Source organism: Abrus precatorius, unplaced genomic scaffold, assembly GCF_003935025.1.
Source record: "Abrus precatorius isolate BTA unplaced genomic scaffold, Abrus_2018 Scaffold6, whole genome shotgun sequence".
NCBI lineage: Eukaryota > Viridiplantae > Streptophyta > Magnoliopsida > Fabales > Fabaceae > Abrus > Abrus precatorius.
In genome coordinates this window covers 563683-588278 of record NW_020874406.1, presented here as the reverse complement: position 1 = coordinate 588278, position 24596 = coordinate 563683, and the positions used below count along the sequence as shown (strand labels likewise).

The 24596-nt window shown below is 39.2% G+C and overlaps 1 non-coding gene across 1 annotated transcript; it reads right to left on the bottom strand.

Annotated features, from left to right (window-relative positions):
- Nucleotides 1-8635: 8635 nt before the first annotated feature.
- Nucleotides 8636-8742, bottom strand: LOC113870510. Its single transcript, XR_003505534.1, has one exon. It is a non-coding gene; the product is annotated as a small nucleolar RNA R71 (small nucleolar RNA).
- Nucleotides 8743-24596: the final 15854 nt, after the last annotated feature.

Here is a 24596-nt window from a genome sequence, read left to right as displayed (position 1 = left end):
ACTTTGCCCAGCAATAGTGATAACGCACCCCCTCACTCTAAAAAGTCAACTCTCTAGAACGCTCACTCTAATCAGATAAAGTAACCATGCTGAGTGTCTTAAATGCTATAACATTCATTTTTCTTGCTTAAAGTTGTCACGTTTTCACTCGTGATTATAAATATAAGTCAAAGTGAACACGCACATACCTTTGCAGTCAAAAATTCTTCTTCTCTCTGAGCGTTCTGTGTGAATTCAAGCTTCCTATTTGTCGACCTAGCAGTAGCAAGTGTTTCCCCCATATTTCTACATTTTCTTCATCAAGTACGCAACCCTCTTCTCTCTGAAATAGCGAATTAAGGTTTTATGTGTTAATAATTTGGGGTAAATGAAAAAGGGAGTAATAGGAAATTATTTTGAGGTTATTTGACTCAATAATAGCATGAACAATACATTGAATGAGTCTCTCTATCATTTAAATTTTTTTTACAAGAAGATTTGAATCTGCATTACATTGATTGAATCATTTTTGCTGAAAATGATTAGGTTAAAAGCTATGTTTGAAAAATTAGTTGAAACCTGAACACATTGCTCTGCTACTCTGTTTCGTTATACAAATGAATGCACTTTGAACTTCCAAATTAGGATTTCTCTGAATCTTATTGTGTAAGGTTGTGCATTTGTATGTTCTAGTTTTAAAGTTAGAAGAAAATCTCAGATGAATAAGGGGACGTTGTTCTAATGCTTTTTGATTCAACAATAGAATGAGCAAAATACTAAATAAGTGTTCACTATCATCTGTCATATTTCTTAAGGAAAATCGAACCTACATTGCACAATATTTGAATCAAATTTCTGCAGAATCCAATATGTCTAAATAGACTTTTGTGAAAGTGTTGGATTGAAAAAAAATTTAAATATGATTTTCTGAAATCATTTGTAATTCTGAAACCAGTTTTGGATGAATGTGATCCAATAACTCCTTGTTGATATTGAAATTTAGTTTAAACCTAAACCTAGCTCTCTGCATTACCATATTTTTTTTTAAAAAGTGTGTACTCAAAATTTACAAAATTAGGGAGATCAATTTAAAATTCTTTGAATATGGGTGTTCAAATATGTGCACTTATGCTTTTCTATCTGCAAAACTGATCTGCTGAAATTACAGAGTTTGTTGAAGGATTGATTGATAACTTGAAATGCTTATTTTGCGTTAACATGAAATACTCTGAGATTATGCACTCTGAACTTATAGATTGGGATTTAACATGACTTGACTTTAAATGCTTAAGCTTGTGCAGTTGTTTGTTTATATGTGTATGCTGAATTATCTGAACAGCAACTTGTATGAGTATAGTGTTAGAAAAGTGAATGTCTGCAAGTTATTTGATTGAATTTTCTGCAGCATAGAAATATCATGTGTTAAAATTTTAAATTTCCTTTTTGCAGAAACTAAAAAATGGTTAGAACATCTCCAAACACACCCGTTGGACCTTCTAAGAAGAAGCAAGCTGGTTCTTCCACCACTCCAAGAAAAAGATCCAATAGAAATCTTCAAGCTGGATCAGTTAGAAATAATTCAGCAGTAAAGAGGGCCAGAACTGATGGTGTCTCACCCTACTCACCAATTGAAATTTCTGACCCACCTCAGCCAAGAACAGCTGCACCTTCAACCTCTCCACCACCTCAGCCAAGAACAGTTGCACCTTCAAGCTCCTCACCTACTGCAACACATGATCCAAGGTTTGGAAGCATTGCCCATGAAAACTTCTTCAAGGCAAATATTCTAAGGAGGAAAATTGTCCCAGCCATAGCTTTTGAGATAGCTGGGGACAATTACCCAGAATATAAAGAAGAAATTCAGAAGAGGGATTTGGAATCCTTATGTTCTTTGGCTGGAATGGGTTGGAGGGAAATAACCTAGGAGTTTTACACCAATGCTATGAGGTTTAAAGGAGATAAATTTCCTAAGTTCAACACAATGGTGAAGGGGATGAGAGTCAACTTCACTCCTGCAAACATTAATAGAGTGCTGAATATCAATTCTGCACAGCAGGCTGGACAGTTAGAATTCAATGTTTTTAAGAATAGTCCTGACAAGGACTATGTGGAAATTCTGCAAAGGATTGGGCGGCCTGGAACAACTTGGAAGCTGAACCAATCCAAGAAACCAAAATGCATTGTCACCAAACAGCTGCTGCCATTTGCCAAAGTGTGAAGCACTTTTATTCTGAACTCATTTATGCCAGTCAAACATAGTTCGACATTGGCTGTGAAAAGGGCAAAACTTCTTTTTGCAATAGTGAATAATTTGTATATTGAGATGGGAAAGGTCATTAGTGAATGTATTTTGAATATTTTGAAAACCAAGAGAGATTCACTTGCCTTTCCTTCATTAATAACATTACTTTGTGAGGATGCAGAGTTGAAGTTGGAGAGTACCAAGAAAGAATTCGGTCTGCACCTCCCATTTTTGTCTCTGTGGTGAAAGAAATATATGCTACCACTTCCTGCACTGCAGCAGACCCAATCCCTTCTCAATTCAGAAAGGAAAAACCAATAATGATGAAGGATTCCTTGAAGCTAATGGCTGAGAGACAGACCAATTAGCAGAGAGGCAGACTGAGCTACACAATAGTCTCAAGTCTGGGATTATGTTGCTAGAATGTGTTATGCTGAATATTGGTTAGAAATTAGGAATGACCAAAGATGAATTGTATCACACTGAAGATTTGGCAGAGAATGCTCAGTGCCTTCGTTCCTCAGTCTTCAAAGATCTGCAAATCTACAAAACCCATTTTCCATAGCCAGCTGATGAGGTAATGGAGAAGGAAGAAGAAGAATCTGAAAAAGAGGAGGAAGACACCTCAAAGGAGGAAGATGGAGCAGATGAATAGTTTAGGAATTTATTTTCTGTCATTAGGAATTTTGTAAATTTTTGTAGTTAAGTTTCAAACTTTTTGGGTTGTAATTACAAATTGGCACAATTTGATTTAATTTTCACATCTCTGTTCTGCATATATGTTAGCTTTCTAATTAATTGCCTTTTTACTGCTAATTGATAAATTTTTGGTGTTTTGTGCAGAAAATGTCACGCTCACACATCACTCACACACAATGGATGATGACACATGCACAAGCTGCCATGAAAGGGGGGTTATTCTTTACATCTTGATTCATGTGTTAGCTACACAATACACTGAAATTTTACTGATAGTAGAATACATATTGAACTGTCTTTTGTCAAACAATTGCTTTTTAATTGATAATTCTGTGAATTCTGTTTAATTTTGTTCTTTTTAAGTTGTTTTTCCCATTCTCAAAATGAGATCACACTTGTATTTTCAAAATGAAGCAGTCTTCCCACTAGGTGGACATAATTCTGAAAAGTGAATTGTGAGTTCATTGATTAACATGTCACTTACAAAACCCTAGTGAGACTTGAGCTACATGTTTCTTTTTCATGTGTGATTAATCATAATTTGCTGCACCCTCTTGAACTTGCATGGTTCCTTGATTGAATATGCCATTTATAGTTTTCACATATATGATGGAGGTCATGTTTGACTATGCCTAGTTAGCCTAAATGCCTTCCTTGTGTTTAATTGTCTTAGTTCACCTATTTGAGCTTAATATTCTTTTTCTTGAAATTACCTCATTATAAGCCTTGCTGAAAAACCAGTTTTACCATTCAAATGAAAAGAGGCATAGTGAGTTTAATCAAAAATGAGTTTTAAAACTAAGTTTGGGGTGGCATCCATATTGTAGTTGCTTGAGGACAAGCAAATTTCTAAGTTTGGAGTAGGGGAATAGCAAGCCATCTGAGTTCAAAAAGCCAGAAAGAAAGCACAGTGCTGCAAAAATGAAAATTATGCAGAACAATTGTGGAAAGAGTGAAACATGAGTTCAAAAACAGAATTTGAGTTGAAAAGAGCAAAATGGAGTTCAAAAAGAAGAATTCGCAGCAAACTGTTGCAGAGAAAAAGAAAAAGAAATTCAATGAAAGCAAGAAAAGAAAAATGAAAATGAAAATTCTGCTGCACAAAAACAATTTATTTGCAGCATAATTAAAGGAGTTAGTGAGAAATGATGCAAAACCAGGCTAGTTTTAAAGTCATTCACTCAAAATGCCTCTGATCTTTTGAAATTGCATTTGCTTCCTATTTTGTTCAGTATCTACCTTAACCTAAGCCTTGTTATAACCTGCAAAAAAGTCCTCTGGATGTGTGAATAACTGTATGAAGCAAAGGAGATTGAGAATATAGGCAAGCATATGGTAGAGTGTAGTGAAATTGATGATTTAGAAAGAAAACAGTACCCAAACACTGTTGAGTGGTGAGAGAAACATTTCCAAGTGAGCTGTGATCATGTTTATTAATTGTGCTCACATGAATTTTGATGAAATGTATGAGCTTAGATAGCAATTCTTACTCAATGATGATTATGCAGTATGAATATCATGATGAGTATTTGGATGAACAACTTGATTGAAAATTTTGCAGAAAACACAGAATTGGAAATTGGAAAATTTGAGAAAAGCATTTGTTAATTGAATTTGAAAATGGTGGAACTTACCCTTGGTTTAGTTTGATTTGCTTGAGGACAAGCAAAAATTCAAGTTTTGGGTAGTGATGAATCCATATTTTTACTAGTATTTTACTATAATTTTAATCTATTTGATAAGGAAAATGTGTTGGAAAAAGCAAAACAAAATCATAAAAATAGAATGATTGAAGAATTTCTTTAAATACATAGCTAGTTTAGCATTTATGAATTTTCTGTGTAGAAATTAATAATTGAAGTGTGTTTTTGTAGAAAATTCTGAGCAAAGACCGTGATGCTGGTAGATCAATAGAGAAATAGCAGAAAAGTAGCAAGTCTGGACTCAAAGAACATGACTCATGGAGGTTAAGTTGAGCGTGGTTACTCTTGCCAGCGAAAGTGAGTGATTCATAGCTTAAATGAGAAGTTAAGTGTGGGCGTGATCACCATTATCACTGAAAGTGAACGTTCCAGAGAGGTTCAATCTCAGCAGAGCTGTGCGTTGTCACTCTCGCCAACAAAAGTGAACGTTCCAGAAAAGAAAGAATTTTAACGAGCTCTGCATAGTCACTATTACTGGCGAAAGTGAACATTCCAGAGAAGGCAAGATTTTAACAAGCTCTGCGTTACCACTCTTGCCAGCGAAAGTGGAAGTTCTAGAGAGCAGCGAAAGTGAGAGATCCTGTGAAGTCTCAGACTCAACATGTTGGGCGTTATCACTTTTATCAGTAAAAGTAAGCGTTCCAGAGAGGCAAATATCAGGAAAAGCCCTGCGTGATCACTATTATCAGCGAAAGTGAACGTTCCAGAGAGCCTTCAACCTGGCGAGTTACGCGTAATCACTTTTATTCATAAGCGTGATCATGCGCATCCACTTGAGCTCTGCGTAATCACTTTTATCAGCAAGAGTGATAGTTTCAGAGAGCCCTCAATATCAAGAAAGTTGCACGTGGTCACTTTTTCCTATAAAAGTGTTAACGCGCAACCATAAACCTTCTGCGTGGGTACTATTTCTCATAAAAGTGATAATGCGCAAATCTGAAAAATTCTATAAATAACAGAAACGTGCAGATTTTTTGGAGTTCAGCATTATTTTTCCATTTTTCTGTTAGATCTCGTTGAGAGACGGTGAGAGAGAAGATTGGGGTCAAGTCTTGAAGCTTCCACAAAGAGGAATCGGATTGGAGCTTCCGGCTATGGCTTCTTGGAGTTTTTCTTTTTCTTTTTCTTCTTTCTCTTTCTCTTCTCCCATGTCTGAGTAGTTTTCTTGTAGTTAGGGGTTTATGGAACTCGAATTGATGTATTAATTTGACTCTTGCTTCTGAATTTTGAGTTCTTGGAATAATTGAATTATGAATTCTATTTTTCTTGCAATCTATAAATGGAAATTCATTTGATTCATCTTAGAGGAACAATTACCAATGGAAGTTGGATTTGCTTCTCCGATCTGAGTTAGCAATTAGAATTTGGGGATTTCTTAGGGATAAGGAGACCTAATTCTGCAATCTTAAGGTTCTAAGTCTTAATGCAACTTGGAATTGAACTTCACCTAAGGGATTAGGGTGGTTTAGTTGCTTGTTAGAGTCAATGAGTTAAGGACTTAAAGATAAATCCATATTTTGACTGATATTTTAGCATAATTCTAACACAAATGATAAGAAAAATATATAAAGAAAGCAGAAAAACTTAGAAAAAGAGAAGGAATTGAATTTTGTTTACATATGTAGTTATTTTAGCAATTGTGAAATTTTTGCTTAGGAATTAAGTTTTTAATCTTGTTTTTGTAGGAATAAATTGAGCAAGGATCATATTCACGGAAGTTTGATGACAAGGAAGAGGAAAGAAGCAAGTATGGACTCCAAAAACTCAAGAATAAGAAATTGCAGACTGGGCGTGATCACTATTGTCAGTGAAAGTGATCACTTCAGAAGCTCAAAGAAGAAGTGAAGCCTGGGCGTAACCACTATTGTCATCAAAAGTAATCGTTCCAGAGAGTCTTCAACTTGGCGAGCTGCGCGTAGTCACTTTTATCAGAAAAAGTGATAACGCGCAACTACCTTGGCTCTGCGTTGTCACTTTTATCATCAAGAGTGATAGTTCCAGAGAGCTCTCAATATCAGGAAAATGCGCGTGGCCACTATTTCTGGGAAAAGTGTTAACGCGCAACCAAAAACTCTCTGCGTAACTACTATTTCTCATAAAAGTGATGACGTGAAAATCTAGAAAATTTTATAAATACCAGAAGCGATCCGGAAAAAAGGGATTCTGTTCATTTTCAGTTTTTTTAGTTAGTTTCTGGTTAGAGGAAGTGAGAGAAAGGAGTGGGAATTCAGATGTTGGAGCTTCACGAAGAGGATTTGGAGTGGAGCAAGCTTCCATGGCGTTTCTGAGTTTCTTCTTCTCTTCTCCTCTTTCTTTTTCTTCTTCTGCTGCCATGGCTGTGTAATTCGTTCATAGTTAGGGATTGTAGATCTGAAATGAACATGTTGAATTGATTTGGATCTGGATTTCAAGTTTTGGAATAGATTGAGTGATTGATTCTGAACTTCACGTGGAAATTGAATGGAAATTTGATTAACTAAATTCAGAAGAACTCTTGTCAATGGAAATTGAATTTGTTCTTCAGATCTGAACCAATCACCGAGATTTTAGTTTTCTTAGGGATAAGGAACTTTGATCTTGCAATCTTTTGGTTTCTTACACTTAAAGCAACATTGAATTGAATCAGATCTAAGGAATTAGAATGGTTTAATTGAATGTTAGGTTCATTGAGTTAAGGAATTAACCTCTGAATAGTATAATGTGAAACTGATTGTCATTCTTTCCAATTGCTTGTTAATTCAGAACTTTATTGATTAAACATTGGAGTTTTGGTGAAGTAATTCCCTAGCTATGGTTTCTTCCTCTGTTATCACATAACTGTGTGTTTATTATTCTATTTTCTGCAAGTTCATTTACTTTCAATTGTTCTAGTTTGCTGTATTACATGTTACTACTCTCCTTACAATTTCGAAAAGCTTAAATGGTTATAATTCTATGAAGTGATACTTGAATCAAAATTCCCTGTGGAGACGATATTTGGATCTTAAGAATACTCATCACTTGCTGCAATCCTAGTACACTTGCTAGTGTTAGATTGCGAACAACAAGTTTTTGGCGCCGTTGCCGGGGAATTTTGCATTTCAATATCATTAGTAGTAGAAAAGTAACTAGATTGAGCATTTAATTTGTTGCTTTGCTTTCAAATTACTTTCTGCATAATTTTACTGCACCTTGTGTAATATTCTGCATAATATTTTTGTCTGCTGCATAGAATTTTTACATCTTTGTTATCTGCATAATTTCAGTTTTCATTGTTCTTCATAGTTGTAATTTTCATTCTGCATATTTGTACATGATTTTACAATTCTGCAACTGCTAGATTTAAGTTTCTATATGCTTTTACTGATAGATTTTGCATGAATTCTGTTGTACATTTCTGAGTATCAATTGTAGTCTAATTTTGCTTCAAACTGATTTGTATATGCGTGGTAAAAACAAGAATAAATCAATTCTGGTCTTTGATCCTGACATAGACATAACTTTGAGAAGATTGAGAAAAGAGTCTAGAGCAGAAAAAGCCATAGGGAGTGATAGTGAGTTAGAAGCTGTCCATTCTCCAGAATCTCAGAGTAATTCTAGAGTGAAAAGAACATCTACACCCTTGAGACAACCAAATCCAGCAATAGAAATGGCAGAACAGAACAGATTTAGAACATTAGGGGACTATGCTATTCCTAACATGCAAGGTTTTAACTCTTCTATAATTAGCCCAACTATTCAAGCCAACCATTTTGAGATTAAACCTGCCCTACTACATTTAGTCCAACAGGATCAGTTTGCTGGAGGAAATTCTGATGATCCTAACTTGCATATTTCAAATTTTCTGCAGCTATGTGACACCATAAGAATGAATGGAGTTAGTGAAGAAGCTATCAGATTAAGACTATTTCCTTTTTCCTTGAGAGATAGAGCAAAATGTTGGTTACAAGCTCAACCACAAGGAAGCATCACAACCTGGACAGAACTTGTGAATAAGTTTTTAACTAAGTACTTCCCTCCATCCAAAGCTGCTAAGTTGAGAGGAGAAATTACATCCTTTGTGCAACAAGAAGAAGAATCATTGTATGAAGCATGGGAAAGATACAAAGAACTGCTTAGAAGGTGTCCACATCATTGTATTCCAGATTGGATGCAATTGGAGACTTCTTATAATGGGATGAATGCAGTAACAAGAACAATGGTTGATGCTGCTGCTAGAGGTTCATTAAATACAAAGTCCTTGGAAGAAGCTCAAAGGATTATTGACATGATGGCATCTTCAATGTATCAGAATTCAAACTCAAGGAACCAAGGAAGGAACTCTGGTCATGAAGCTAAAGTTCTGGAAACTTTTCTTGCACAAAATCAGCTACAAAATCAATTGTTTTCAGAATAATTAGCTGCCTTAACACAACAAATCAACAATCTGCAAACAGGGAGTATGCCTACCAGTCAGCTAAGTTGTGATTTTTGTGGAGGAAACCATGCAAATGGTGCATGTGAGGCATCCACAAGTGAACCACAAGAGCAAGTGAATTATATGAATAATTTTCAGAGACAACAGCCATCATATCCCCCTGGATTTCAATTTTCGAATAATAGAACTCAGCAGTATTCTAATTGGAATAATCAATATTTTGCTGCAAAGAATTCTAACTCAACTTTGCTTTTTTCTAATGCAGGTCCAGCAACACAACAACCTTATTTTCAGAGGAATTCATCCACTCAACCTCAAGGAAATCAAAAATTTTCCAGACCTATGAATAAGAGGTTGACTGAGATGGAAGAGACTATGCTGCAATTCATGAAGGTGACTCAAACAAGCTTCAAAAACCAAGAAGCCTCCATGAAGAAACTAGAGACACAGATCGGACAATTAGCTGAACAATTATCCAGCAGGGATGAAGGAAGATTTCCAAGCAATACAGTACTAGGACTAAAAAGAAGGCTTTCACACCAGCTTCTCCCCTACTGGCACTTTCTGGCGCTTTTGGATCCAAGTTTCAGTTTTGGTCTCTTTTGGTCCCCTTTTGCTTACGGGCAAAGGAAGACGTGCGAAACTCGTCTCAGTCCACTGAAACTCCTTGAATATCAGTACTAGGACTAAAAAGAAGGCTTTCCCACAAGCTTCTCCCCTTCTGGCACTTTCTGGCGCTTTTGGACCCAAGTTTCAGTTTTGGTCTCTTTTGGTCCCCTTTTGCTTACCCGCAAAGGGGGACGTGCAAAACTCGTCTCAGGCCACTGAAGCTCCTTGAATATCACTCCTAGGACTCAAAGGAAGGCTTTCACACCAGCTTCTCCCCTTTTGGCACTTTCTGGCGCTTTTGGACCCAAGTTCCAATTTTGGTCTCATTTGGTCCCCTTTTGTTTACTGGCAAAGGAAGACGTGCGAAACTCGTCTCAGCCCACTGAAACTCCTTGAATATCACTCCTAGGACTCAAAGGAAGGCTTTCACACCAGCTTCTCCCCTTTTGGCACTTTTTGGCGCTTTTGGAACCAAGTTCCAGTTTTGGTCTCTTTTGGTCCCCTTTTGCTTAGTAGCAAAGGAAGATGTGCGAAACTCCTCTCAGGCCAGTGAAACTCCTTGAATATCAGTACTAGGACTAAAAAGAAGGCTTTCACACCAGCTTCTCCCCTTTTGGCAATTTTTGGCGCTTTTGGAGCCAAGTTTCCGTTTTGGTCTCTTTTGGTCACCTTTTGCTTACCGGCAAAGGGAGACGTGCGAAACTCGTCTCAGGCCACTGAAACTCCTTGAATATTACTCCTAGGCCTCAAAGGAAGGCTTTCACACCAGCTTCTCCCCTTTTGGCACTTTCTGGCGCTTTTGGAACCAAGTTTTAGTTTTGGTCTCATTTAATTCCCTTTTGTTTACCGACAAAAAAAGACGTGCGAAACTAGTCTCAGGCCACTCAAACTCCTTGAATATCACTCCTAGGACTCAAAGGAAGGCTTTCTCACCAGCTTCTCCCCTTTTGGCACTTTCTGGCGCTTTTGGACCCAAGTTCCAATTTTGGTCTCATTTGGTCCCCTTTTGTTTACTGGCAAAGGAAGACGTGCGAAACTCGTCTCAGGCCACTGAAACTCCTTGAATATCACTCCTAGGACTCAAAGGAAGGCTTTCACACCAGCTTCTCCCCTTTTGGCACTTTCTGGCGCTTTTGGACCCAAGTTCCAGTTTTGGTCTCTTTTGGTCCCCTTTTGCTTACTAGCAAAGGAAGATGTGCGAAACTCCTCTCAGGCCAATGAAACTCCTTGAATATCAGTACTAGGACTAAAAAGAAGGCTTTCACACCAGCTTCTCCCCTACTGGCACTTTCTGGCGCTTTTGGATCTAAGTTCCAGTTTTGGTCTCTTATGGTCCCCTTTTGCTTACCAGCAAAGGAAGACATGCGAAACTAGTCTCAGGCCACTGAAATTCCTTGAATATCACTCCTAGGACTCAAAGGAAGGCTTTCTCACCAGGTTCTCCCCTTTTGGCACTTTCTGGCGCTTTTGGACCCAATATTCAGTTTTGGTCTCTTTTGGTCGCCTTTTGCTTACCGGCAAAGAGAGACGTACGAAACTTGTCTCAGGCCAGTGAAACTCCTTGAGTATCAGTACTAGGACTAAAAAGAAGGCTTTCACACCAACTTCTCCCCTTCTGGCGCTTTTGGACACAAGTTTCAGTTTTGGTCTCTTTTGGTCCCCTTTTGCTTACCCTCAAAGGGAGACGTGCAAAACTCGTCTCAGGCCACTGAAGCTCCTTGAATATTACTCCTAGGACTCAAAGGAAGGCTTTCACACCAGCTTCTCCCCTTTTGGCACTTTCTGGCGCTTTTGGAACCAAGTTCCAGTTTTGGTCTCTTTAGGTCCCCTTTTGTTTAGTAGCAAAGGAAGATGTGCGAAACTCCTCTCAGGCCAGTGAAACTCCTTGAATATCAGTACTAGGACTAAAAAGAAGGCTTTCACACCAGCTTCTCCCCTTTTGGCAATTTCTGGCGCTTTTGGAGCCAAGTTTCCGTTTTGGTCTCTTTTGGTCACCTTTTGCTTACCGGCAAAGGGAGACGTGCGAAACTCGTCTCACGCCACTGAAACTCCTTGAATATTACTCCTAGGCCTCAAAGGAAGGCTTTCACACCAGCTTCTCCCCTTTTGGCACTTTCTGGCGCTTTTGGAACCAAGTTCTAGTTTTGGTCTCATTTAATTCCCTTTTGTTTACCGACAAAGGAAGACGTGCGAAACTAGTCTCAGGCCACTGAAACTCCTTGAATATCACTCCTAGGACTCAAAGGAAGGCTTTCTAACCAGGTTCTCCCCTTTTGGCACTTTCTGGCGCTTTTCGACCCAATATTCAGTTTTGGTCTCTTTTGGTCGCCTTTTGCTTACCAGCAAAGGGAGACGTACGAAACTTGTCTCAGGCCAGTGAAACTCCTTGAATATCAGTACTAGGACTAAAAAGAAGGCTTTCACACCAGCTTCTCCCCTTCTGGCACTTTCTGGCGCTTTTGGACCCAAGTTTCAGTTTTGGTCTCTTTTGGTCCCCTTTTGCTTACCCTTAAAGGGAGACGTGCAAAACTCGTCTCAGGCCACTGAAACTCCTTGAATATCACTTCTATGACTCAAAGGAAGGCTTTCTCACCAGGTTCTCCCATTTTGGCACTTTGTGGCGCTTTTGGACCCAATATTCAGTTTTGGTCTCTTTTGGTCGCCTTTTACTTACCGGCAAAGGGAGACATAAGAAACTTGTCTCAGGCCAGTGAAACTCCTTGAATATCAGTACTAGGACTAAAAAGAAGGCTTTCACACCAGCTTCTCCCCTTCTGGCACTTTCTGGCGCTTTTGGACCCAAGTTTCAGTTTTGGTCTTTTTTGGTCCCCTTTTGCATACCCTCAAAGGGAGATGTGCAAAACTCGTCTCAGGCCACTGAAGCTCCTTGAATATTACTCCTAGGACTCAAAGGAAGGCTTTCACACCAGCTTCTCCCCTTTTGGCACTTTCTGGCGCTTTTGGAATCAAGTTCCAATTTTGGTCTCATTTGGTCCCCTTTTGTTTACTGGCAAAGGAAGACGTGCGAAACTCGTCTCAGGCCACTGACACTCCTTGAATATCACTCCTAGGACTCAAAGGAAGGCTTTCACGCCAGCTTCTCCCCCTTTTGGCATTTCTGGCGCTTTTGGAACCAAGTTCCAGTTTTGTTCTCTTTTTGTCCCCTTTTGCTTAGTAGCAAAGGAAGATGTGCGAAACTCCTCTCAGGCCAGTGAAACTCCTTGAATATCAGTACTAGGACTAAAAAGAAGGCTTTCACACCAGCTTCTCCCCTTTTGGCAATTTCTGGCGATTTTGGAGCCAAATTTCCGTTTTGGTCTCTTTTGGTCACCTTTTGCTTACCGGCAAAGGGAGACGTGCGAAACTCGTCCCAGGCCACTGAAACTCCTTGAATATTACTCCTAGGCCTCAAAGGAAGGCTTTCACACCAGCTTCTCCCCTTTTGGCACTTTCTGGCGCTTTTGGAGCCAAGTTCCAGTTTTGGTCTCATTTAATTCCCTTTTGTTTACCGACAAAGGAAGCCGTGCGAAACTAGTCTCAGGCCATTGAAACTCCTTGAATATCACTCCTAGGACTCAAAGGAAGGATTTCTCACCAGGTTCTGCCCTTTTGGCACTTTCTGGCGCTTTTGGACCCAATATTCAGTTTTGGTCTCTTTTGGTCGCCTTTTGCTTACCGGCAAAGGGAGACGTGCGAAACTTGTCTCAGGCCAGTGAAACTCCTTGAATATCAGTACTAGGACTAAAAAGAAGGCTTTCACACCAGCTTCTCCCCTCTGGCACTTTCTGGCGCTTTTGGAACCAAGTTTCACCTTTCGTCTCTTTTGGTCCCCTTTTGCTTAGTAGCAAAGGAAGATGTGCGAAACTCCTCTCAGGCCAGTGAAACTCCTTGAATATCTGTACTAGGACTCAAAGGAAGGCTTTCACACCAGCTTCTCCCCTTTTGGTACTTTCTGGCGCTTTTGGACCCAAGTTCTAGTTTTGGTCTCTTTTGGTCCCCTTTTGTTTACCGGCAAAGGAAGACGTGCGAAACTCGTCTCAGGCCATTGAAACTCCTTGAATATCACTCCTACGACTCAAAGGAAGGCTTTTTCAACACCTTTTCCCCTTTTGGCACTTTCTGGCGCTTTTGGACCCAAGTTCCAGTTTTGGTCTCTTTTGGTCTCCTTTTGCTCAGCAGCAAAGGAAGATGTGCGAAACTCCTCTCAGGCCAGTGAAACTCCTTGAATATTAGTACTAGGACTAAAAAGAAGGCTTTCACACCAGCTTCTTGATAACCACGTCGCAATGGTATCAAACAAGCTAGATTTTCTCAAAAATTTGTGCAATACAAGAAGCAAACCTAGGTCATCTCTCAAGGACATAAAATGCATTTTATTTTTAGTTCCATCATGCAATTTCAAATTAGATTGGGGGAGGATTTGTTTTGAAGTTAAACGACAAAATAACAAAAACAAAAATTAAGGATTATGAAATTCAACCAATTCAAGATCTCAATCCCTACAATGCAATTCTCGTCGTTCACACAAATATGATCCCAACGAATTTCCAATCACACTAATTCAATGCGCATCAACAACCCTAAAATCTAAATCTAGATTATGAATCCCATCAAAACAAGAACCGCAATCGCAAACCCAATGCTTTAACAAAATTTAGAACAATTGATTGATTAAATTAGGTGAATCCAATTAATTCAAATATGAAATTAACCTATTCTTTCTATTTAGGATGCAACGAAAATTACATATCATGAAAAACGTAATTAACCTAATTAGAAAAGAGGAAGGAAAGGAGGAATTCGATAAAACCTATTTTGAAACTCGAATGCAATGTAGTTTTTGAAACCTTGAACCGGTTGATGAATTAGCCTTGCTTCATAATCATGTTGCTCGACCAATTAGAGAAGGGGATGAAGTTTCCAAAAATAAAAGAGAGGGAGATGAGAGGAATCCTTACGAAAGCTTTTATTTAAAATTCTCAAAATTAAGGCAAAAAAGAGGGAAGAATATCCCCATGCGAAATCATAAACCCTATTTAAAGACAAAATAATTGGGCTTAATTAAGGCCCAGCTTCCTAACGAGGTTCCTAAAACCTTAATTAAGTAATGTCAACAATAAAACCAAATTCTGAAAAATTCATTGCAGGACCGCAACATTGTGACGCAGTTTTGGGCCTGAATATGTTCGAACTGGGCTTTTCTCGCAACAGAGAAGTTGTAGATCTTTCTCTTATCTTTCAAAGGACACCAATTTTGTCCAATTCCCAGTAGTGTAGCTTCAGATATGGTCTTTTCAAGAAACTGTGTCAAAACAAGAATTTATGGCGGGAATTAAGAAAGATTTAAATTTAAATCCTAAATGACTTACCAACACAAATCTAAACTAACACATCAAAATAATATACTAAAAAGACTCAATTAAATCGAAAACATAGAGAGAAAGATGTATTAAAATATGACTATCAAATACCCCCACACTTAATCCTTTGCACTCCGGGGCAAAACTTACAAAAATTCTCAAAACTTTCTAATGAATTTCCAATGCAAAGAATAAAGAAAGAGAACAAACACTTCTAGAATCAAGGCAACAAACAATCTATGAGACACAAATGACATTAAGAGTAAGCACGAAGACAAGTCAAAATAAAGAAAGATTCAACAATGATAGAACCTCACAAGGTAGTATATAGCTCTTAACTCTCAAAAAATTTTTTGGCTAGTGTTTACACTCAATCACAACATGAAAACTAGCACACTTAAATTTTGACAAGCTTCTAATTTCCACAACTTGAAACACATGCAATTAAAGATCAAAAGGACTTTTATTTAGCTTGTAATGTGGCCAAGGTAAAGGTTAGGTGAGAAAGATATTAAGGCTAAACAACCAAAGAGAAAAGAGGAGCAATGGGGAATAAGTTCAAATAAGCAAAGGGATTACCCCTTGAAACATCTCCTAAATCTTATGTCTTGCAACACATTTTTTTTAATTTTTTTTTCACTTAATACCAAACAACTCAACATCAATATCCACAATTTAGAATAAGCATTCCCTAGAAGTACCCCCAAACTTATTAAAGACCCATTCCCAAAACAATTCCAAAGCTCCTTTAATCCCTAAAGGTTATGGAACATCATGGTTATTTAATTTTTTTTTATTTTTTTTTTATAGTTCATAATGAGCTAAAGTCAAGGAAGGGTTATAAAGGCTCAAAGGGGGTAAACAAGTGGAATTAATGCGAGGTAAGTCAATTTGGCAAAGTGGCTACATTTTGAAAGAAGGCCTAAATCATATCAATAATGCATGTGACAAGAAGCTTCAAAAAGATACAAGGCAAAACCAAAGGTAATCTAGCAACATGAGTGAAATCACACAAGAAAGAAGTAAAATATGCTCAAAATTCTCACAAGGTTCATATTCTATCATTAATGAATCAAACTCATCCTTTTTCAAGTAACTTGCTCAACTAAAAATGTAAAAATGACTTATATCAAGTATTGCAACCTATCAACTAAAAATGGTGTAACAACTTTCACAATTCCTACATCTAGAAATTAAAAGGAAAGAATGAAAATTTGTGTAACTACTCCAACAAAACATCATCAAAACAGAAAAGTAGAGGCACAAAAACATGCAGAATTCGTACTCCACAACAGCAGAAAAACAGAAAATAGAATTATAAACAGCAGCAGAAAAATGAAATCTGCAACAGAAAATGAAAACTGCAGCAGAAAATGAAAACAAAAACTGCAGAACAGAAAATGAAATCTGTAGAAATCAGCACAGCAGAAAAAATGAAAATAGAAAACAGCAAAACAGAAACAGCAGAAAATGAAAAATGAAAACAGAAACAGCAACAGAAAATGAAAACAGCAAACCAGAAAAAGAAAACAGAAAATAGCAACACAATATGCATGCAACTCCCCCCACACTAAAAATCACATTGCCCTCAATGCAGCAACACAACAAAGACAATTTCAAAGAATACAGAATGGGGAAAGAACTCCCTCAAGGTCCAAGGGTTGGTGCTTCCAAGGCTATGCTTTCTACATTTTTCTCCTCCAACTTTGGACTTTGATGAAATTCCTTGAGTTGATGTCCATTGACCTTGAAAATGCTACCGGTAACTTCATTCTTAATCTCAACTGCACCATGGGAAAACACATTAGTAATAACAAAAGGACCATCCCATCTAGATCTAAGTTTACCGGTTATAAGTTTTAGGCGGGAACTGAACAAAAGCACTTGTTGGCCCACTTTGAACTCCTTTCTCAAAATATTTCTATCATGAAAACGTTTGACTTTTTCTTTATAGATCTTCGAGCTCTCATAGGCCTCCAAGCGAAGCTCCTCAAGTTGTTGTAATTGAAGCTTCCTTTCCATACCTGCTTGTTCAAACTCTAAGTTATAATGTCTAACCGCTCAATATGCTCTATGCTCGATCTCAACGGGCAGATGACATGCTTTACCAAACACAATCCTGTAAGGGGACATCCCAATCGGTGTCCGGTAAGCCGTCCTATGGGCCCAAAGAGCATCCTCCAAAAATTTGCTCCAATCCTTTCTATTGGGGTGGACTATCTTTTGCAAAATCTGCTTGATTTCCCTGTTAAAAACCTCAGCCTGCCCATTAGTTTGGGGATAATAAGCTGTAGACACTCTATGCACAACCCCATACTTATGAAGCAAAGCCTGCATGCTCCTATTGCAGAAGTGGCTTCCCCTGTCACTGATAATGGCTTTAGGCACACCGAATCTGCAAAAAATGTTAGATCTAACAAAATCCACAACAACTTTGGAATCATTAGTTTTGGTGGCCTTAGCCTCCACCCATTTAGAAACATAATCAACAGCTAGTAAAATGAATGTGTAACCAAAAGATGCAGGGAATGGACCCATAAAATCAATACCCCAAACATCAAAAACCTCACAGAAAATGATCGGTTGCTGGGGCATCTCATGCCTGTGTGTAATGGCCGTCCCTGCTCTTTCACACTGCTCACAGGTGCTAGAGATCTGATGTGCATCTCTGAAAATGGTAGGCCAGTAAAACCCACTCTCCAACACCTTCCTAGCTGTCCTGTATGATCCATAATGTCCTCCCACAGGTGAACTATGACAAAACTGAAGCACATAATGGATCTCCTGATCTGGAATGCACCTGCGGATTACCTGGTCACTGCAAAATCTCCACAAATAAGGGTCATCCCAAACATAATATTTAGCCTCACTTTTCAGTTTGGCTATCTGTGCTCTAGATGCATCTGGAGGAAAGACACCTGCAACCAAGTAATTCACAATATCAGCAAACCAAGGAGTAATATCATGCAACTGCATCAACTGCTCCTCAGGAAAATCATCTCTAATAGGAAAGGGATCAACATTCCCTTCCTCAATCCTACTCAAGTGGTCTGCTACCAAGTTCTCTGCACCACTCCTATCTCTGATCTCAACATCAAACTTCTGAAGGAGAAGCATCCACCTGATCAATCTAGATTTAGCATCGGGCTTCTTCAACAAGAATTTCAAAGCTGCATGGTCAGAAAACACAATAATCCTAGAGCCTAGCAAATATGAACGAAATTTATCTAAGGCAAATACAATAGCTAGAAGCTCTTTCTCAGTAGTGGTGTAATTAACTTGAGCTGCATCCAACGTGCGAGAAGCATAGGCTATAACATAAGAAAGTCTCCCAACCCGCTGAGCTAAAACAGCTTCAAGTGCAAAGTTGGATGCGTCGCACATGAGCTCAAAAGGAAGCTCTCAATCAGGTGGCTGAACAATGGGTGTGGTGGTCAGCCGCCTCTTCAGCTCCTGAAAAACTAGCTGACAGGGCTCATCAAAAACAAACTCTACTTCCTTCTGCAACAGCTTGGACAATGGTAATGCAATCTTGCTGAAGTCCTGTATAAACCTCCTGTAAAAACCTGCATGTCCAAGAAAGGAACGCACTTCTCTCACAGAAGTGGGGTAAGGTAGAGAAGCAATGATATCAATTTTAGCCTTATCAACCTGAATACCCTGACTGGAGACTAAGTGACCCAAGACTATACCCTGTGTGACCAAAAAATGACACTTTTCAAAATTTAACACAAGGTTAGTTTGGATACACCTATGTAACACCTTAGATAAATTCTCTAGGCATGCATCAAATGAAGAACCATAGACAGTAAAATCATCCATAAACACCTCCATGCAACTCTCCAAAAGGTCAGAAAATATATTAACCATACACCTCTGAAAGGTGCCCGGAGCGTTGCACAAGCCAAATGGCATCCTAGTGTAAGCAAATGTGCCAAATGGGCAGGTGAATGTGGTCTTGTGCTGGTCCTCCGGTGCAATATGAACCTGCATGTACCTAGAAAATCCATCTAAAAAGCAGTAATGGGATTTACCTGCCAGCCTTTCCAATACCTGATCGATGAATGGAAGAGGGAAATGATCCTTGCGAGTTGCCTGGTTAAGTCTCCTGTAATCTACGCAAACTCGCCAACTGTTTTGAACTCTAGTTGGAACCAACTCATCATCCTGGTTCTTCACCACAGTCATCCTAGTCTTCTTTGGGACCACCTGCACAGGACTAACCCACTTACTGTCAGAAATAGGATAAATAATACCTGCTGCTAGTAGCTTTGTGACCTCCTTCTTCACAACATCTAGAATAGTAGGGTTGAGTCGCCTCTGTGGCTGTCTCACAGGTCGAAACTCATCCTCCAATAAAATTTGGTGCATACAAATGGCAGGACTAATTCCAGGAAGATCAGCAAGGGTCCAACCAATGGCCTTCCTATGATCTCTCAAGACCTGCAGTAATCTCTCCTCTTGATCAGATTTGAGATCCCGAGCTATAATGATAGGAAGTCGCTGGTTGTCCTCTAGGTAAGCATATTTCAGATGTGCAGGTAAAGGCTTAAGCTCTATTGATGGAGATGGAGTTAGAGCTAGATCAACTGTTGGTAGTGAATCATCTACTGGTGTAACCATATCTGCTGCACCTGCAACATCAACACTACAAACAGCACACATAGAAGAATCATCACAAGCACATGATGGGTCAGTAAGGTCTGAGGAATCAGCAAACAAATCATCTAAATTTGTACAATCATCAACAAGTAAATCAATAACATCCAAACTGAAAACAGAATGGTTCTCTGTTGGGTGTCTCATTGCCTCAAAAATGTTGAACTGTACCAAATTGTCACCAAACTCCATAGAAAGGGTCCCTGCATGCACATCTATCTTTGTTCGCGCCGTCCTCAAGAATGGTTTCCCAAGGATCAATGTAGCATGGCTGGGCAGGTCATCCTCCATCTCTAGAATATAAAAATCAGCAAGGAAAAGGAGGTCCTCAACTTTGACAAGAACATCTTCTACGACACCAAGTGGCTGCACAGTGCTCTTGTTTGCTAGCTGGACTACAATTCCTGTAGGAATCAAATCTCCAATCTGCAAGGATCTAAAAACAGATGCAGGCATAACATTAATTGAAGCACCTAAATCCAGCATAGCATTTGTAAAAACTTCCTCTCCAATAGTGCAAGGGATGGTGAAAGTTCCTGGATCCTTGCACTTCTGTGGCAACTCAGGGAGCAAGTTTTGTGGAATGATTGCAGACACATTTTTATTCTGGAGGAGTGCAGAGCCATTTCTTCCCATGCTCACTCTCTCATTGCCCTTTAGCTTCCTCTTGTTGGTGCACAATTCCTTTAGGAACTTTGCATATTTTGGAACTTGTCGGATGGCGTCAAGGAGGGGAATATTTACTTCTATTCTGCTGAACATGTCCAGCAACTCATTGTCCGACTCTGGTTTTTTTCTTGCTGCTGCTAGTCTGCTCGGGAAAGGCAACGGAACATGTTTTTCAGTGGCACTACTCTCATTTTCAGAATCTAGTGCTGCAGCTACAACTGCTGGTAACTCTTTTCCACTTCGCAGGGTAATAGCACTCACATTGCCCTTTGGATTCATGACTGTTTGAGAAGGCAAATTACTGGAGCCTTGAGACTAAATCTGACTCACTTGAGTGGCTAGCTGTCCAACCTGAATCTTCAAATCCTGGACGGTTGCTTGCATGTTCTGTTGAAACTGTAGGTTGTTTACAGCCATCTGTTGCATCATCTCTTGGAATGATGGCCCGCTCCTTTGTGCAGGAGGAGGTGTTGAAGGTGGAGGTGGCTGTTGCCTGAATGGAGGCTGATATTTGCCTGCAGCAGGTTGAAATGAAGATTGTTGACCTTGTTGCTGCTGCCCCCATTTCAGGTTTGGATGATCTCTCCAGCTCGGGTTATATGTCTGGGAGTATGGGTTATAATTCTGTTGTTGGTGTGGAGATCTATATTGCTGCTGTTGGTTGGTGTAGATTCCAGAAACATTTGCATCCGTCTCTTGTAGGGTAGGGCATGAATCTGTAGGATGATCAGTGGAAGTACATATCCCATAGACTCTTGCTAGCTGCTCACTTACTGGATTCACTTGTTGTTGGCCAATTGCCAAATGCCTCACCATGGTGGTCAGCTCATTGATTTTGTTTTCCAGCCTTTGATTTTCCACACCATGAACAGCACCAGTACCAGCACCAAGTGCTATCTCATTCACTCCCTTAGCGGCTCCTCTGAATCCGAATTGTTGAGTGTTGGCTGCCATGTTTGTAATAAGCTGTCTCGTAGCCTGTGGTGTCTTGTCCATCAATGCTCCTCCACTTGCTGCATCTATCATGCTCCTGTCCATCAAAGTTAGCCCTTCATAAAAATATTGAATTAGTAATTGCTCACTTATCTGATGGTGAGGGCAGGTAGCACACAGCTTGTTGAATCTCTCCCAGTAGTCATACAAGGTCTCTCCATTCAGCTGCCTTATACCACAAATCTCTTTTCTTATTGCAGCGGTTCTGGAGGCAGGGAAGAATTTCTCCAGAAATAACCTCTTCATTTGATTCCATGTGGTGATTGTTGAAGGTAGGAAGTAGAGCCAATCCTTCGCAACACCATCCAGGGAGAAGGGGAATGCCTTCATCTTGACATGGTCTTCAGGCACTCCTTGTGGTCGCATGGTGGAACACACCACATGGAACTCTTTTAAATGCTTGTGAGGATCTTCACCTGCAAGTCCATGAAACTTTGGCAACAAATGGATAAGTCCAGATTTAAGCTCATAAGAGGTTGTTTCATCTTCAGGATATTGGACACACCATGACTGATACACAAGATTAGGTGTGGCCAATTCCTTCAAAGTTAGCTCAGGATTATTAGCCCTGTTCTCCCTAACAACAGGAATAACAGTAATAGTTTCAGAATCACCAAGTAAGCTACCACTACCACAACCACTGTTTTTGCTAGATCTTATCCTCCGAAGTGTTCTTTCTATTTCAGGGTCAGGTTCATGCAATATAACAGGGTTGGCCCTGGTCATTCAAGGTTAGAACCAACAAGAACAGAAAATACTCAATGAATGCACAAAGTCAGTTTACAAAGCAAGTACCATCAAAATGCAAGATATGAATGAAGGGGGACCATGATAAATCTCTTTTTGGTATGGGAAAACACTACAAAAATTTTCAGATTTTTTTGAATTGAATTGCTATGGGAACTAGAAGCCTAAAGTCAAGAAAAATAGGTCAATAAATACTGAAAAATAAAAAACTTTTAGAAAACAAGCAATTTTTGAAATTCTGGGCAGCCTCAACCAACAAAGTAGGTTGCATTGAATAGGAAATTTTTTTCTACCCCAAATGCATATGCAATATGCTCAATTCTGAGTTTTCTAGCAAAAGTTATGCCACTTTGAAGTTTCGCAAAAATTTTCTCGGCCACCAAGATGTATCTTTTTTTCTATAAATGATTTTTGCAATCTAACAACTCTAAACACTAATAGACACTAAAACAAAATGTGGACACAAAAATTTAGATCAAAATTCAATCTCTAGCTATTTTTTTTGGAATTTTTCAAAATTGGATGAATAGTGTATGAATAGTGTGTGAACAGTACGTGAACAGTGCACGATGAACAGTGAAATCTGATAGCAATTATGCAGCATCTATGTTTTCTATTCCTACTAGTCCTCTGTTTTTCGCATCCAGCCACACACAATTGACCACAATGGCACCAATCACACAACTAAACACTAAAAACACGAATTAAATCTGCAAAACTAAATGTAATAAACAAAAAAAAAAAAGACAAACAGAATCCCTACGACGAAAACGAAAACGCCCAAGAAAATGCACACGAAAACACAAACAAAAATGCACATGAAAATGCAAACGCAGAAGAGTGAATCACAAAAACACACAATCACAGAATGATGAAATAAAAACAAAATGACTTATGTCCCCGGCAACGGCGCCATTTTGATAACAACGTCGCAATGGTATCAAACAAGCTAGATTTTCTCAAAAATTTGTGCAATACAAGAAGCAAACCTAGGTCATCTCTCAAGGACATAAAATGCATTTTATTTTTAGTTCCATCATGCAATTTCAAATTAGATTGGGGAGGATTTGTTTTGAATTTAAACGACAAAATAATAAAAACAAAAATTAAGGATTATGAAATTCAACCAATTCAAGATCTCAATCCCTACAATGCAATTCTCGTCGTTCACACAAATATGATCCCAACGAATTTCCAATCACACTAATTCAATGCGCATCAACAACCCTAAAATATAAATCTAGATTATGAATTCCATCAAAATAAGAACCGCAATCGCAAACCCAATGATTTAACAAAATTTAGAACAATTGATTGATTAAATTAGGTGAATCCAATTAATTCAAATCTGAAATTAACCTATTCTTTCTATTTAGGATGCAACGAAAATTACATATCATGAAAAACGTAATTAACCTAATTAGAAAATAGGAAGGAAAGGAGGAATTCGATAAAACCTATTTTGGCACTTTCTGGCGCTTTTGGATGCAAGTTCCAGTTTTGGTCTTTTTTCGTCCCCTTTTGCTTACAGGCAGTGGAAGACGTGCGAAACTCGTCTCAGGCCACTGAAACTCATTGAATATCACTCCTAGGACTCAAAGGAAGGCTTTCTCACCATCTTGTCCGGTTTTGGCACTTTCTGGCGCTTTTGGACCCAAGTTCCTATTTTGGTCTCTTTTGGTCCCCTTTTGCTTACCGGCAAAGGAAGACGTGCATAACTCGTCTCAGGCCACTGAAACTCCTTGAATATCACTCCTAGGACTCAAAGGAAGGCCTTCTCCCCAGCTTCTCCCCTTTTGGCACTTTCTGGCGCTTTTGGACCCAAGTTCCAGTTTTGGTCTCTTTTGGTCCCCTTTTGCTTACCGGCAAAGGAAGACGTGCGAAACTCGTCTCAGGCCACTGAAACTCCTTGAATATCAGTACTAGGACTAAAAGAAGGCTTTCTCACCACCTTCTCCCCTTTTGGCACTTTCTGGCGCTTTTGGACCCAAGTTCCAGTTTTGGTCTCTTTTGGTCCCCTTTTGTTTACCGGCATAGGAAGACGTGCGTAACTCGTCTCAGGCCACTGAAACTCCTTGAATATCACTCCTAGGACTCAAAGGAAGGCTTTCACACCAGCTTCTCCCCTTTTGGCACTTTCTGGCGCTTTTGGACCCAAGTTTCAATTTTGGTCTCTTTTGATCCCCTTTTGCTTAGCGGCAAAGGAAGAAGTGCGAAACTCCTCTCAGACCAGTGAAACTCCTTGAATATCAATACTAGGTGTCAAAGGAAGGCTTTCACACCAGCTTCTCCCCTTTTGGTACTTTCTGGCGCTTTTGGACCCAAGTTTCAGTTTTGGTCTCTTTTGGTCCCCTTTTGCTTACCGGCAAAGGGAGACGTGCAAAACTCGTCTCAGGCCACTGAAACTCCATGAATATTACTCCTAGGACTCAAAGGAAGGCTTTCACACTAGCTTCTCCCCTTTTGGCACTTTCTGGCGCTTTTGGACCCAAGTTTCAGTTTTGGTCTCTTTTGGTCCCCTTTTGCTTACCGGCAAAGGG